Source organism: Protopterus annectens, chromosome 1.part1 (assembly GCF_019279795.1).
Source record: "Protopterus annectens isolate FY-2018-M chromosome 1.part1, PAN1.0, whole genome shotgun sequence".
NCBI lineage: Eukaryota > Metazoa > Chordata > Ceratodontiformes > Protopteridae > Protopterus > Protopterus annectens.
The window spans coordinates 658026531-658043800 of NC_056726.1; positions in this window are offsets into that span (position 1 = coordinate 658026531).

Genomic DNA, 17270 nt, shown 5'->3' on the forward strand with positions numbered 1-17270 from the left:
ATACATATGTGGCCTAAGATCTGAGAAGCAGCGGCACAATCTGTCGAAGGTTACAAATGTATTCATGTAGTATGCAGGCTTCACACCTTTGTACTGATTGAGGTCATATTTACACAAATCTATTTGACACGCAGATACCCGATGTGTGCAATGCACATACTGTTTGAAACATATGTCATACTGTAGTAAAAGCAAAACCCACCCTGTATTTACCACCTGTGGAACACACACACATGCAGCATTTGCAGGACTCAAACCCCTACCTAACTATGTTATGACACTAGTGAGATATGCATTAACACGACGCGCTATTTGCTTTACTGGGAGCATTCCTTTCCAAAGCTCTATTTGTAGGATGCTGACATCATCACACTTGGCAAAGAGGGATTCACCACTCCTAATGTATTTCCACAGTCTCAAAAAGGCCACTCCTCTCAAAGGCAGTCTCACACACACACATTCACACTCAACATTTGCAGGATTCAAACCCATACCTAACTATGTTATGCTACTGGAGAGATACGCATTAATACAGCACGCTTTATGCATTACTGGGTGGTTTCTGTTCTCCTTGAATATTTGTAGGATGCTGACATCATCAGACTTTCCAAAGAGGGATGTACCTCTTTTAAAATGTGTTTCCACAGTCTCCAAAAAGACCACTCCTCTCAAAGGAAATCACACACATGGCGTTTGCAGGACTCAAACCCCTACCTGACTAAGTTATGACACTAGTGAGGTACGCATTAACACAACATGCTATTTGCTTTACTGGGTGCATTTATTTCAAAAGCTCTATTTGTAGGATGCTAACATCATCACACTTGGCAAAGAGGTATTCACCACTCCTAATGTGTTTCCACAGTCTCCGAAAAGGCCACTGTTCTCAAAGCCAATCTCACACACACACATACACTCAGCAATTGCAGGATTCAAACCCCTACCTAACTATGTTATGATACTAGTGAAATAAGCAGTAACACGACACACTACATGCTTTACTGTGTGGTTTCTATTCACATGCTATGTTTGTAGGTTGCTGACATCAGACTGGACATGGTTATGTGTGTGCACGTAGTGTTATGCAATCCCACAAATGAACCTTGTGGGTCAGCAGGTGTAAACATCTTGAACAGGAATACACAATTCATACCTGGTGTGATCTATCTGTGGACATATTACCATTCCTTCATATGACAATACATATTCATGCACGGATTGTAGGTTTTGTGGATACCACATGTGTCTGTGATGTTGGTAAAGGGCTATTCAAGGTCTATGTGGGACCTGTGTTGCTCCTGTCAGTGATGTTTGTCCTGGGTGACTGCCTTGCAAGATATCTAGCAGGTTTGCGGAACATGATGTGCTCATTAACATACCACAGATGTTTGTGTTGTGTGTTTGTCGGTTTACAATATCTCTGTTCCTGACTGCAGTCATGATGGGCTCCATGGACTAGCATTTTGGACTTCGTTGGCTTATAGGAATATAGTTCCCATGGTGTGTTGTGCACCAACACTTGTGGGGTGTGCCACATGTTGCTGTAACACATTCAACGGTGTAAGATCCTGTAGAGAGTGTGAGGCTCAACAGACTGTTCGGGTGCAGTGTCTGTTTGTCCTGTCATTCACTTATGACACATATGGGGAAACATTGTTATCCACGTGATGGGATTCATTTGGCATTGTGGGGACCAGTTTACACATTCTACATGTGATATCTCCTGGTATGATGTTAGGGCCTTTGGTCACGGGGAGGTGGGTATGTATGTATGGGCCTGTCTGACAGGATGTTGACATTGTCAGTCAGGTACAGTTGACCCTGACTCAGGACATATATGACTGTACATCGATATTTCTCACCTAGCTAAAGGAAGTGTAATGTTTCTGTCTTTACTCCTTTGCAGATTATCTTTCCACAGCAACAACAAACCTGAACACTAAAACCCTGTTATACTCTTTTACACACTTGACACACTACTGATCCTTTGTGATCAGTCGACAGTGTATGTCATCATCATATCCTGGCATGTCCAAAGGTCGGTTTTGTGTGTACTCTCCAGTCCAGCTGGCGCATATTGGAATTCTGATGCATTGTTACAACTGCCTTATGTACACAGGAACACTGTCCTCCTACCAACAAACTCAGATATCTGTGAGAGGTGCAACTGTATAGATAGACAGGAGGATGAGCTCTCCCAAGCCATGACTGGCATGGTCTATCAGGTGGTGAAGGTAACCACACACACCACAAATACAGTCACACATGCGCCTATGACAACAGCAAACCATATACATTGACACACAATGACATACTTGGAGCATATAAATGTACTCTGCCTAAGCAGCTCAGACATCCAAAGCAGACACACAAACAACTGCTAACACACAACCATGCACACATATCATCACATAGTTCACAAAGTCATTGTGCCACACAGTCACTGCCCTTAGGTCTACACAACACACCTCATACAATTGTATTAGGCGAGTGTAATTGTCGGTCACACTGACATCCCACTCACCTGGCTGAACAAGGTGAAGATCACTTTGTGCTGTGTGTCGGGTGCCAGGATGTGCCACATGACACATACACTGTTGTCAGTCCACTGCAAGTACAAATATGGCTCCATCATTGAGCATTCTGGTGTCTAGACCCTCAGATGTTCCTCTCTGTACTACATGACAAGAGACATAGAGGGGCTCTCTGATCATGTAGGCCAGGACAGTATGACCCTGACCTTGTGTAGCATCTTACCCTCACCAAGTACTATGTCACAGTATACAGATGACATGATCAGTTTTAACAGTTGCCTAACATATTGTTGTCATTCACAGGGGATCCAGTGTCTGTCAGCCTGGGATTACATGCTCAACATGCCATGTACATTCGCTATGGACACCATGCAGCTACCACCCCTAGGCTAACAGACTGCCTTAGGCTCTTGACACACACATAGTGGCTGTTTGAAGTGAGGGTCAGATGACATAACCACAGCCATAGACATTACAGGGTACAGGAAACGGAGAGTGATGGTGCTCAACAACTGATGTCTAACCCTCAGAATGCATGCACTCAGGACTCACATCAGTATGGAATCTGTCGATATATGTGCAGTAACAAACACCTGGTTCAGGCTCACAAAAGCACAGCAGCACTAACATGTTTTACGTCATACCATGGTTTTCAGACATAGGACTCGGTCTGGACAACAACAATAGGGGGGGGATTCCATATACATCATTCATGCACACACCTCTAGGTTGGTAGCAGTACACAAAGCATTGGGGAATGTACATGTGCAACTGAGAGTGGTCAAAACTGCATTTCAGTTTGTAGACTGTTACAGACTACACTCCCAAACACTGGCACAACAGTCGTTATTCCTGGGAACACTGGGGAATGTGAAGGTCTCACCAAACACCATTATATTGTGTGACTTCAAATACACAAAAATTGACTGGGTATACTACTCAAGCAGTGACACCCTCGCACAACAGTTGCTAAGATTGTTATACTCAAATGCTAGGGCAGACCTGGTCACCACACCCACAGGGGTTATACATGTGGTACCTGATCATCACACACATGGGGACTCTATGTTCCACAACAGAGGTATACCTGTAATTGTTAAGGTCGGAACATACATTCATCTCACTAGACATACATATCCCATGCACACACACATCCTATGTGATCTCAGTGACATACTTCTCATGAGCAAGCATCACACTTGTACAAACTGAGGTGGTATCCCTTCATGACCCTGGGACAGTGTTAATTACGGCTCAGACAACTACATACTTTACAAGCACATTCTATGGACAACTACTGGAATTCATGGATCATGCTATCCCAGATAACTACAAGACTCACTCCTCCAAAGGCAGGGGACCTGTCTACTGGACCACGGCCATTACTGAGCTGTACATGAACAGGAGGAGGCTACTACATTATGGAGCACAATCACAATCTGGAAGGCATCTCTGATCAGTACTATGGTATAGCTATGATCAGTTGTTGATTCATCTAAGGCCCACTTCTAACAGACACTTGCAACAGACACTGTGGACAATCACAAGGCCTTATTTAGTTATGTCAGGGACCTGTGTGGGAACTCACAGATATGCTGTGAGTTACTGCATAATTACAAATGATACAGTGAACCCACTGACATTGCGAACATCCTGGACAACAGGTTCAGTGGGAATGTTTCCCCACCATCCCCCCTGCAGTGCACATGTCCATCACAACAGGGTGTAGTCTCCCTGACATCATAGATGAACATGTGTGTGCTGCCCTCTCCATAGCAGACAGCACAGCATCAGTGGGACCAGATAGTGTCCCAGACTGTGGCATACACCAGATTCATGACAAACATCACACTCACATTATGTCACTGTTCAATATCACAGTTACTACAGGATGTGTACCCATGGAATGGCGTACAGCTACGGTGTACCTTCTATACAGTGCTGGTGCCACAAGGGACCCTGGACATTATCACAATATATGCCTAACTATCCTGGTCTGCTATGCTATGGAGTGTATCATCATAGAACACATACACATTGCAAATCCTACAGACACTGGATCCTACACAATTTGGTGTTGTTGTGGGCATATCTTGCCTCTTGCAGATGTTTGATGTCTCTAAACAGTTAACAGGTCCATAGATGTACACAGGGTTGTCCACACAGCCCACCTGGAGCTCGCACACAACTTCTACATAATACCCCACTTGGCCTTTACACATTAGATCACCGGATTCAATATCTACACATATGTCACAATCTGGATTGCTAACTGGATCATGGATAGCACACACATGGTAAGTACTGCAGGTGCCATGTCTGACTATACACCAGTTACACGTGGCATCCCACAGGGCTCAGTCCTGGGACCTCTCTTGTTCTGTATATATTTCTGATACATACTGGCTAACACAGGGGGAATATGGATGACCATGTTTGCAGATGGCTGCAAACTGTGTGCCATATTTGACTCCACAGCTGGCACAGGCATCCTCAGAAAGGGTCTCACAGAGATGGATGACTGGTGCCAGAGCCATGGCCTACAGCTACCTTACTTTAGATGCATAGTCATGACCTTGGGTAGTAACATCGTGCACACACATTACCACATAGGTGATGATACATCACATACAGTGTGTGTGGTTTGTGATTTGTGAACATGAATACTTAGTACTCTTGCCTATGACATTCACGTTGCCAATGTTGTTGGACACACCTTCTATTTAGGCAACCTTATCCCATACAGTTTTACATCCAGATCAGGTGGGGTCATTGTGACCCTGTAGTTATCTAGCACATGCTTGGATACAATGGCCCATTTCGGATGTACCTTACCCAACACCTGCAGCAACTGGAATGTACACAGATTTACATACCAAGTGGATCTAGGGACTCACACAGATGGTATGCACAGTTTGGCTATGGTGACCCCAGATCTCCTCAGTTTCTTACTGCCTACTTGCAGTCTGTGCCTTTTCTTTGATGCCATGTCCATCATAGCATTGATGGACAGGCTCCATGTGAGGATATCAAAGTCCCTTATAGCTACATGCTCCAGGGACAGGTACATGAGCAATGATGTTAATAGGACATGCTGGAGGGGCATATTGCCATCACAGAGGCTCCACTCACTCAGGAATGTGATCACAGAACCACATATGCACAGACCCACGCTGAACACCTACAGGTGACATCTTCACAGGTGGACGGGTGATCGTATGTTTAGCCCTGGGATATGTTATGGGTCCTTGCTAGACAGAGGCAGAATGAAATGAACATATGTGAGATATCTTGTGTGACCTACTACTGACAGGCACAGTCTACTGATCTAGCGTGATTGCAGACTACAAACACACTGTGCCTAGGCTTCTACATACTCTAGGGCAGATAGCCTAGTGCCAACCTCTGAACCTATGCTAATGTTCAGGATGCACATTGTTCAGTGATGGTACTGATTGCAGGTTTTGTTTCTTCTTTGCTTTACCACTTCCTATGAACAACCTAGGTTTCTGCATAACATATTTGATTGTGACAGTATTTCACTATTTTATATTGTGTCTGTTGTCATATCACTGTGTGCACATGGTGGATTGGTGAATAGTGCGAGGTTCCTGTGTTGACACTTGCAACTGTGGAATATGTATGGCCCACTGCTGTACTCAAACTTTACCTAGTGTGTGAGCATGCCCAGTTCAGACTTTCAGTGTTTTGTTGCCTGACATTTGTCTCATAGTTTCAAGTGTGAGCATGCCCAGTGTGACCTTGCAGTATGTTGCTGTCTGAGGTCCACTATGTTTGTTGATGTGTGTGAACATTACCAATATTAACATTTATACTATATGTGTGTTGAATATCAGGTTGTATTATTACTGCAGGCCTCACCTTTGTGTCTTGACTTGACAGGGATTATGGTATGCATGCAGGGTTTCCATTAGATACTTAGCATTGACTTATCAACATTTTTTCAAGGAAGCTGACCATTGACATACTGTCATGGTTTAGTGGTTCTGTTCTCTGACTATAATGCACTGTATCCTGGGTTTGAGGACTGTCACTGCTTCATATTTTCATACATGACAGAACAGACTGCTTCAAGAAAAGTGAGACAAATATGAACTTGTTAACCTGCTTTTGATGAACTATACCCACATTTGACCAGACTTGCACAACATTGCTCAATGTTGCCCAACATTGCTGGACAGTGCACAATATTGCTGAACATTGTCTGTAGTTGCGCTACTTAGTGTGTGCAATTTTGTTCACATATACTAAATAGTGGTGAGAGCTGTTTAGCAGTGCTTTATATTGCTTAACACATAGCAATCATGCCTCAGGTGGTGCTGCAGGGCTGCCTATGTCGGATGCACATTTTACACTCCCTATACATGTTTGTTAACAGGTAGTGTCAAGTTAGGCATCGCTTTTACTATATGTGCGAGTTGGAGAGAGGTATCATTTCCAGGGTTCCTACTGAGCCAGTGTATATGCTATGCGTTGCCTCTTTGCCAAGGCCAAAGCATACTGGGCACGCCTCCTTCTGCCTACTGGGGCAGGCTCAGGTTGCTCCTCCGAGTCACACTCTGCCTGTGATGGCCTTGGCAATGGTGGGGGGCTGTTGTTCCCGGCCCTATGCTGCTCCTGCTGCAGCTGTTTTCGCAGGATCATATTGTGTAGCATAGCACATACCATGACTATTTGGGTACATGTAGTTGGTGAGTACTGCAAGGCTCCACCAGATGTGTCCAGGCACTGAAATCGTGACTTGAGCAGCCCAAACACATGCTCGATTACATTTTGTGTTTGTGCGTGTGCCTCATTATGGCATTCCTGTTCAGGTGTGTGTGCATTTCTGATGGGTGTTATCAGCCACGGCTCAAGTGCATATCCAGCATCCCCCACTAGGTGACCATGAGGGATGTCCCCATTGGCAAATGTCTGGTACAGCTGTGTCAGATGCCTGATATGGGAGTCATGGTAGCTTCCAGGGCAGCCAGCACACATATTCATTATTATGCCCTGGGCATCACACACGACCTGGCAGTTGATGGAGGGGTAACCCTTGCGGTTATAGTAGACCCTACCCCGCTCACCGGCTGGTGCTTTGATGTGAATGTGTGTGCAGTCTATTGCACCCACTACCTCAGGGTATTCCGCTATTTGCTGGAAGAGAAGCATATTGCTGGCCAATACCTCACAGGAATTGGGGAAATATACATGTTCACCGACATGTGCTGCCATGGCATTTAGGAACTGGTGCAGTACCCTAGATGCTGATGCCTGTGAAATCCCCATCATATCACCAGTTGGTCTCTGGAAGGTACCTGTTGCTAATATTCTTAGGCCAACACATACCTTGGTTTCCACTGGGATGGGTTCCCCTCTGTTGGTTCTGTGTGTGAGACGTGGCCTGCACAGCTCAACAATTTGCTGCATGAGGTCTCTGTCCACTCTATAGCGCTCCACTATCTCCAGCTCATGTAGCCCCTGGTAGGTTACCTAGGCCTGCACACTCTTCTCTGTCACCTCACTGTGGGTTGCTCATCAGCATTTGCATTGTCACCACCCTCAGCATGTTGCATATGTCGCCTTATGACAGCAATGGCAGCCCCTAACATTTCTTTGTCTCAGTGAAGCTTTTTCAGTTTTCACTTCTATTAGCTTACTGCAGTGTTGCAGTGTGTCTGAGAAATACATACTGGAATGTTTTTGGCTGGGTTTTGAGTGCTGGGCTGGGCAGGGCTAGTGCAATGCCTGTGTAATTGGCTGATTCCGATTGTTTTCACCTGCTAGCTCTGGTAGTACTCCCTGGTTAACTTCCTACTATTTGTTGTGCTTCCTTTTCCCTTTCTGTTTCCTCAGGGGGCAGCGCTGCGCAAACAAGCGCAAACATGCGCACACCACCTCACATGTGCGTACACATGCTTACACGGACTAAAACTTGCTTATTCCTGTTAAAACACATGCACACCGGTGCAAACACGCTTACAACTGTTTACACAGCCTTACATATGCTTACTCAAGCCTACACGCACGCACACAAGCTTGCACGTGCGCACACTGTCTTACTCGGGTTTACTGGCGCACACACACGCGCATGCATGCTCAGCAAGAAACTTTGGTGTTATCCACAGCATACACCTTCGATTTCTTGACTTTACATGGCCTACCTGTTGACACACCTCTTTCACTATTATGTGAATGTAGGCTGACACATGTCACTCTGCTCCAATGAGCTGCACTCCTTTCATACATACCCCCCTCATGATGCCACCTATCTTCTACTCTGTTACTTCCCTTATCCTACTCCTACACACCACTGACTGTGCTCATTTGCTATGTGAACTTGCGATTCACTATCATAACTCTCATTTGCATAGGATAGCCTACTCATGCTTAGTTACATCTCTTAGACTGAGCTTCCCCCCTTAGCAACCTCTACTCGGTGGCCATGTTGTCTTCAGCCTGCCATTCCCTTGCATTGTAAATTCATTTTAGCTATGAAATCCACATTTGTGGATCTTAATTATTCATTTTCTGCTTTTTAGGGCACAGCGCGTTTGCGCAGCACTGCGCTACGGTTAAACCCCAGAGATCGGGATTAAAAAAAAAGTTTTTTATTTTTAATTTGCATCACTTCCCATTGGCAATGGCCATATTTTTGGCCATTGGCATGCTTCCTCCTGTGAATGCATGCTTTGTTTACTGCTGACACAGCTCCGTTTTGCTATTTGCAGAACCGTACTCAGTTATCAACTGAGTACATTTCTGCAGATAACACTACTCCTACTCGGACCGGTTCGGGTTTCCTGGATGGCAAATTTACCTCATTTGCATGGCTTTCACCTGCAATTGAGGTAATTTGCATATCCCAACCCTGTCCGTGTAATACTAGTTTAGAGAGCTCAGTTGCACGCCCCTGCCTGCTGTTCCTGGATCGCTCAGCGGACATGTTGGCTTGCTGGAGTCTTACTCTACTCTTAAACTCCGTGCAAGCCTTCGTAAATCCGGCCCTTTATCTTAAAATAAACAAAGGAAAGCTTGAGTCATTATATAGGGGTTGTGTAAACAATAAGAACACTGTGAAGAGGACAAACGCACCGGACAGCCGAGAAATTTGAGTACTTTATTCCAAGGTTAAACGTTAAACAATCCACCACGTTTTTCGTCATCAAACTGCAAGACTTCATCAGACAAGACACAATTAAATTAACACACTTTTATATGCTGACAAAATTTAAATCACCCAATAAAACCCATTGAAAACAATCCTCATGAATATGTATATAAAAAACTCTCATCCAAACAAATGGATACATTTAAAATACATTGCTAATTTGCAAATACATATATTGTTTGTGCAATATTTTGGGTACTAAGAGCATTAAATGATTTCTTGAAAACTTTTTGTATATAAAATATTCATGTGTAAAATTCATAATTTTTAAAAACAGCGTTAAACCACAAATCAATTCATCAATGGACTAATACTCCCATCTAGTGGTCAAAAGTGGTATATAATATCTTTTTGACCCGAAAACAGAAAACATGAATCAAACGTGAAATCAAAACATGTAACATAATGAATATGAATCACACCTAAAAATACCCTAATACATATTTTTTTATTGAATATTAAACCCAAAAGGATATTGATACATAAATAGATGTATGTAATTCTATAATGTTACATAAAATAATAAATAATAATACCATAAAATATTGTATTATATAAGTATTTTATCATATAAATATATTCAATATATGAATATTTAAAACTTGTTTAAAATGTAAATATTGTATAAGATATATGTTATATAAATGTGCAATCAAATAAATAAATATATAAGTATGTATATAAATATATGTATGCACATGTAAACACAATACTGGCCTTGTTACAATTTAGCTGCCCTTAATTTCAAAACTGGGGCAAGTGAGATATAATCGTTCAAACCTGGGAATTTATTGGCTTCAAGAACAATCTGCCAATATAATTCCCGGTATTCGATCTGTGTCTCCCATAGGCCTCCTCTCTCGTCCTTCTGAATTTCTTCTAAAATGAAAAATTTATACTTTGCTAGGGGACAGGTGTTAAAATGTTTATATAGTGCATTGAATTCTTTCTTATTTTTAATATCGTTTAAATGTTTGTATATCCTTCTTCTTATTTTCCTTTCGGTCTTTCCAATATAGAAAGCCGAACAAATTTGGCAAACCGCAATGTATACCACTCCAAAAGAATTACAATTACTATGTACCTTACCGACAACTTCTCTATCTCTTGCTTCAATGTAAATGTTATGTGAATTAAACATAGATGAACATTGCATACACATACCACATGGATAAGTGCCCCCTATTCTTGTACTTTTCTTCCTCACTCTATGTTGAACTGTCAACCAATCCTTTATATTACGTCCCTTTCTGAAAATAATGTTGAGAGAGTCTCTTGATTTATTTAAGTTGAGATCGGTAATGTTGAAGAACTTATTCCATTCTCTTTCAACCACTTGGTAGATCACCCCTGCATCTCCACTAAAATCGGTTATAAATGCCTGACTATATATATTTCCTTTTTTGAGGTCTTTCGGCTCTGTTAAATCAATATCCCCAATATTGGGGAGACTATAATTCAATATAGGTGCGAACCTATTAATTCTCCCTTGAATAATGTCTTTTTTTAGGGTTATAAGGGTTGTGTATTAAGTAATGAGCTGTTATTACTCATACATAAATAAATGGTAGGAAAATGCTGAATGGCTCGCAGAACCAGATGTTATATAACCCACTCATGAAATAAGACCTAAGGAAATGGGAGTACCAATTAATCTATGGTAGTGTGCTGAGTGTGAGACAAAAAGGGATAAAATCATTAAAAAGAAACTAAAGCTGGGCCCAGGCTGTTGGTACAAGGAAAAGTCCAGTACTAGGTTGTACTTGAAACTGGCTTGGGAAGCATTCCCAGTGTCAGACAATGAGGCAGAAGAGGTGGGTCTTATTTCTTAACACAGGGTAATAGTATGGAATTATGCTGCTACAGGACTGATCTCTGGTAGAAGTGTAGGAGTACTGCAGTTTGTATGACCTGAAAGAATATGTCAGTGCTGGTAGCTATGGATTGCAGCAGCGTGACTTGGCAACTTCTATTCAAATGTTTTGGGTTTCTAATACCATGACAGGAATGGATCCCATTCCCAATCAGGGTTAGATACAAGTTAATGAAATTAGTATTGCTTTAGTTTTTGACGTTAGCCAGTATTGCTATTCTCAGCACCCACCATGTTCCCAAAATTGCCTCCTTCTGCAGTTCATATGGATTTACATGGACTGGTAGCATATTTAAGTATGACTGCATTTTTTTTATTTGACCATTTATCTTTCTTCCATGTTGCTCTCTTTTCTGATAGCAAATCCTGGTATTTTATGACTTTGTGCCTCTCGGTACATAAAGCACTATATTCAATGGGTGTAGCAATTTCAATGATTAATGCTAGTTTTGTCTTTTTTCTTGTAATACTATATCTGTTTTTTCTTGCATCTAATCAACTATGGGTATTAGGTGATCGCATGTGATCTAAATTTCAGCATTGCTGATAATGCTTTGTTGCTCATATTTCCAATGTTTCTCAGATACCTTTGTATTGTAGTATTGTTTTTCAATCCCTTGGAAGAGAATGGATGTGTTAAGTGAGTACAGAAGAGATCAGAAATTCATGAAATGGTAAAAGTAATGTATGCTTTTTAACTGCAAAGCAACATGAAGAAAACAATTGAGATTCTAGGAAAAAAGGGGTATTAAGTGAATATTACAAAATGATGGATATAATTATGTGGTTGCCAGTATAGGCATAGACTGATAAAATCAGAGACTAGTTTATTTCAAATAAAGGAATAAAGAAACCTCTAAAATGAAGGTAAAATACAGTGAAACACTGGGGACAGCAGTACCCAGACTTAAGTTTACAGTCATTCATAGGTTCATAGGTTCATACTAGGCTATCTGCCCAAGGGCATTTATAAGCCTAGCCCATAGTTATTTGGCTTTCGCCACCCCTTTAGTTTGAATAAAACTATGCCTATTATTTTGCTGTGCCTCTGTCAAGCAGTGACACTGAAGTAATCCCTGGGGTATATCTGCGATCTCCCATCCATTGGTCAAGATTCCTCTTGAACAAGGCCAGCGAGGTGCTCTGCCTCACATGTACCGGGATTTTGTTCCACAGCATAGGGAGTCTCTGGGTGATGAATCTGTCCCTCCAGCACGTTCTATTAATAACCGTGTCAAGGTTTAAGTCTCCCGCCCTTGTGGTTCTGAGGGATCTAGATTTTTTGAGGTGAAGCATATTCATCAAATCAGGGTTTGACATGGCCTTATATGTCAGGCACCGGTCACCTCTGAGCAAGCGGTATGAGACTGAATAGAGCTCGAGTTCTTTCAGTTGGGCAGCATAAGACATATTTTTGAGACCCTTTATCCTTTTGGTGAGGAACTTTTGGGGCCTTTCCAGCTGCTGCAGGTGTCGGGTCAGATACATTCCGAATGGGGCATTGTACTCAATCATAGGTCTAATGAGTGATGAGTACAGGGGGACGATGACCTCCCTTGATCTAGATGTGAACCCCTTCATGATCAGGTGGGCAATGTAGAAGGTTTTCCTAACTAATTTAGCAACATGAGTGTCAAACGAAAGGCTACTGTCAACCTGGGTCCCCAGATCCCTAATGACTTCTTCTGTGCTCAGTGGATTGCCACCTATATGGTAGCTAGGGGTAACCTTGTTTTTCCTGAAGGGTATGACTATGCATTTCTTGGCATTTAACTTTAGGCCATGGCTCTGGCACCAGTTATCCGTTTCTGTGAGGCCCTTCTGAAGGATATCTGTGTCAGATGTGTTTTCGACTATGGCCCAGTTTGCAGTCATCTGCAAACTTTGTCAGCCATAACCCTCCTGCGTTTGCTTGTACTTCAGAAAAGTAGATGCCGAACAAGAGTGGACCCAGGACTGAGCCCTGTGGGACACCACTTGTGACAGGCTTTGAGTCTGACATGGCTCCAGCAACTCTGACCCTGTGGGTTCTGTCACTTAGCCAGTTTGCAACCCATCTTGTGATGTATGGGTTTACATTCAAGCTGATGAGTTTTTCGATGATACCTGAGTGGGGTATTGTGTCGAAGGCCTTTGCCAGGTCAAGGTAGGCTGTATGGACTGCCTTTCCTCATCAATGGCCTTGGTGACTGTCTCAAAAGTCAACCAAGTTTAAAAGGCATGATCTGCCTTTGACAAAGCCAAACTGGGTTGGATCCAAAGTCTGCAAGTTCCCTATGTCTTTATTTATGAGTTCCATTATGATCCTCTCCATGGCTTTGCAGATAAGGCTTGTCAAGCTAATGGGACGGTAATTTCCAGGGTCGGTGGAGGCACCGCCCTTGTGAAGTGGGACCACAGTCGCCGTGCGCCACTCCTTGGGTACTATCCTGAGGTGAGGCTAAGATTAAACAGCTGTCCTAACTGCGGGTTTAATTCCTCATTGAGTTCGTGGAGCACACAGCCGGGGACACCATCCGGTCCCATGGATGCTGTGTTTTTTTGCTTTGGAGAGAGCAGTTCTCACCTGGGTGTTGGAGATGTTTGGGGGGCTACAATCCTCTGGTATAGATATCTCTCCTTTTGGGGGGGAGGGGGGGGAGAAGTTTGCACTGAACCTGTCAGCCAGTATGTTGGCAATGTGTGTAGGTTCAGTAATCTTCACATCATTTTGAACTAATTCTGAGCATATCTGGGAGTTTCCTCGTAGGTTTCTAACATAGCTAAAGAAGGCTTTATGATTGGCTTTTGAGTCCTTGGCGATTTTTCTCTCAAAATTTGCCTTGGATGATTTTATGAGAGCTCTTAGTTTTTTACTTATAATGATCAAAGGTGTCTTACCTTTCCAGGATTTTGCTCTATCTTGTAGTAGCTTCCTCCTTTTGTTGTAGAGCTTGTTTATGGCTGGGGTCCACCAGACTGGACGCTTGCCTTTGGTACAAAGAGTCTTAGTTTTGTTTGGGATTGCCTGATCCATGCAGTCCTGTAGGTGCTGGTAGAAGGCATTTGTAAGTGATTCAGCGGTTTGAGTAATGTTTACCACTGGCTCAGGGGCCATAAAGGAGACCACACTAGTTTTTAGAAGTGTGAAGTCGGCTTTTGAGAAGTTTTTCACTGTGGTCTTTTTTATTTCAGGTGGGGGCGGGATGAGGACCTCCAGCGAGATTAGTTTATGATCTGATCTCACCAGTGAGGGGTATACTTCCGGTGTTGAACATTGTGATCCCATGTTCGTGATGATGAGATCAAGTATGTTTTCTCCTCTTGTGGGGATGGTGACTAGTTGTTCCATGGCATTTGAGTTTATGAACTCCAGGAACCTTTGGGCTAGAGTGTTTGGGCTTGAGTAGTGTTCCCAGTCTATATTAGGGTAGTTGAAGTCATTGTGTGTCATAGTTTAATACAGACACCATCAAGAAGTAGTAATAATTATGTGAATAAAGAAATGTCCTTGCTAGTCTTGTTGCTTTACTATTTTACATGTCATAAAAACGTTCTTTTACACACGTTGTTAAGAAGTAGGATGGATAAGCACAAAAAACTTTCTTGCCTCTGTATAAACTACCATGTATTAACTCCTAAAAAAATGGTAACATAAACCACCAGTCAGACAGATTGTGCTTAGTTTTCATATTGCATTGCATATGCCTGTAGTGTAAGATGATCATAACTATGACTCTATTTGGCCCAATGCATTCTGCAGTTGCTAGAGTAATTTAAAATTAATGTGGATCAGCAAAGTGAAAGAAAACAGGAAAATAATGCAGTTGTTACTCATGAACATCACTGGGTGGCAGCAACATCCATCAAATATAAATTCCTGCACTCAATAACTGAGAAAAAAATGAAACATAGATATACATGATGACATTTTTTTTATTTTTTCAAATAATCAAAGTATTAAATGTAATCAACAAATTAGTTAAATTTTTCACCACTGAGCTACAGTTAAACTAGATAATACAATCACATTTGTTTCCCACTGATACACTAAATATAAAGGTTAGGAATACTTTCAGTGTGAATGGCAAAAGATGCACTCCAGAGAAATAGGTTATCGTAACTATTGTCAAACTAAATTAGTTTATTAAATATGTACTATTGGAATACAGTTATTCTGTGTTATATGTATTTTAGCATGTGACATGCTGGTTAGGAGGAGATGAAGCATACTCTGTGGAATCACTGAAAATAATCCCACTTCTGAGCTAAGGATAAAATTTATTTTGTAGAATATATTCTCAGTAGCTAAACCCACCATTTGCATATTGTGAAAAAATGTTTTAAAAAAATTGCAAAAGGCAATTAGCTTTCAACTAACCATAAGTTGGGTTTCGGGGTTGGCATCACAGTTAAGGTGTCTATCTCTCATACACAAGGTACAGGGTTTGATTCTGACCTTTGAAAAGAAGATTAGCATGGCTTAAAATGTCCCACAAGAGCAGCTAGCCTAGTACTAACCTATGAACCTTAACAATGAAATCAGCCCAAATAAGTGACATTGCACTCTCTGAAAAAGTACAAACACATACATCCCTTAGCTGCATGACACAGACGACAGATATCGTATTTCACTGCAGTAAGTTTTGCCAGCTATAACTTTGGATGCTTTTCTTTTACATCTTATACAGTTCCTAGTTATGAGCCACGTTAAATGGGCAAAGACACCTGCTGCATCATGCAAGCATGATGTCAAGATCTTAGAATCACGCATTTGCACATTAAGTGACAGTAATTAAAGCATGATGCCTCTCCTCATCATAAATTAGTACTGAGGTCTCCTAATGGAACCCACTGTCTAAATCTCAATATATACTTAAGCATTCCTTGATGGCATGACATAACACAACAAGAAAGCTGCAAGATGGAATTTTCCTAACGACTCTATGTCAGCTTCTAAGTCTCTTTACATAATACTTACGTATGCGTGCACACACACACACACACACACACACACACACACACACACACACACACACACACACTAAAAATAAACGGCTGAGGGTAATACCAGGGTGCCAAAAATAAGTAATATAAACACAATGCAGCAAGGTGACACACAATAAGTTTAATAAAATAAAAATAGATGAACAAAGGTAAGCACTTTCGCAACCATAGTTGCTTCATCAGACAAAACTAAAATACATTTCAGTGCTTACCTTTGTTCACCTGTTTTCATTTTATTAAACATTATTGTGTGTCACCTTGGTGCATTGTGTTTATATTACTTACTTTTGGCACCCTGGTATTACCCGCAGCCGTTTATTTTTAGTGTTTGTTTGGTTTCTATTCAGCTAAGGGGCACACGCGTACATGGAGGATACTTCTACAGAGCTGTCCATGAATGGACAACATCATCATTTTTTTAAGAATCCTGGACATTCCAGTTAATCCGTTATTGAATATGGATTTATGCGCTGGCTTCAATGACATTTCAGCCACCCAACGGTTACCGGAATTTCTTGAACATTATAAAAACCTGGAGAATATAATGTATAAATATAAAAGGCTGCAATGGCAGTGACTGCATCTACAAGCTTCATTGGAAGCGAAGATTATTCCTCGTGGCCTCAGAATATGAAATATGCCTACTTACGGAGAAACATATCCTGTTTTACTCCGTAAATGTCAAGAGCTTAATCTGCAGTTT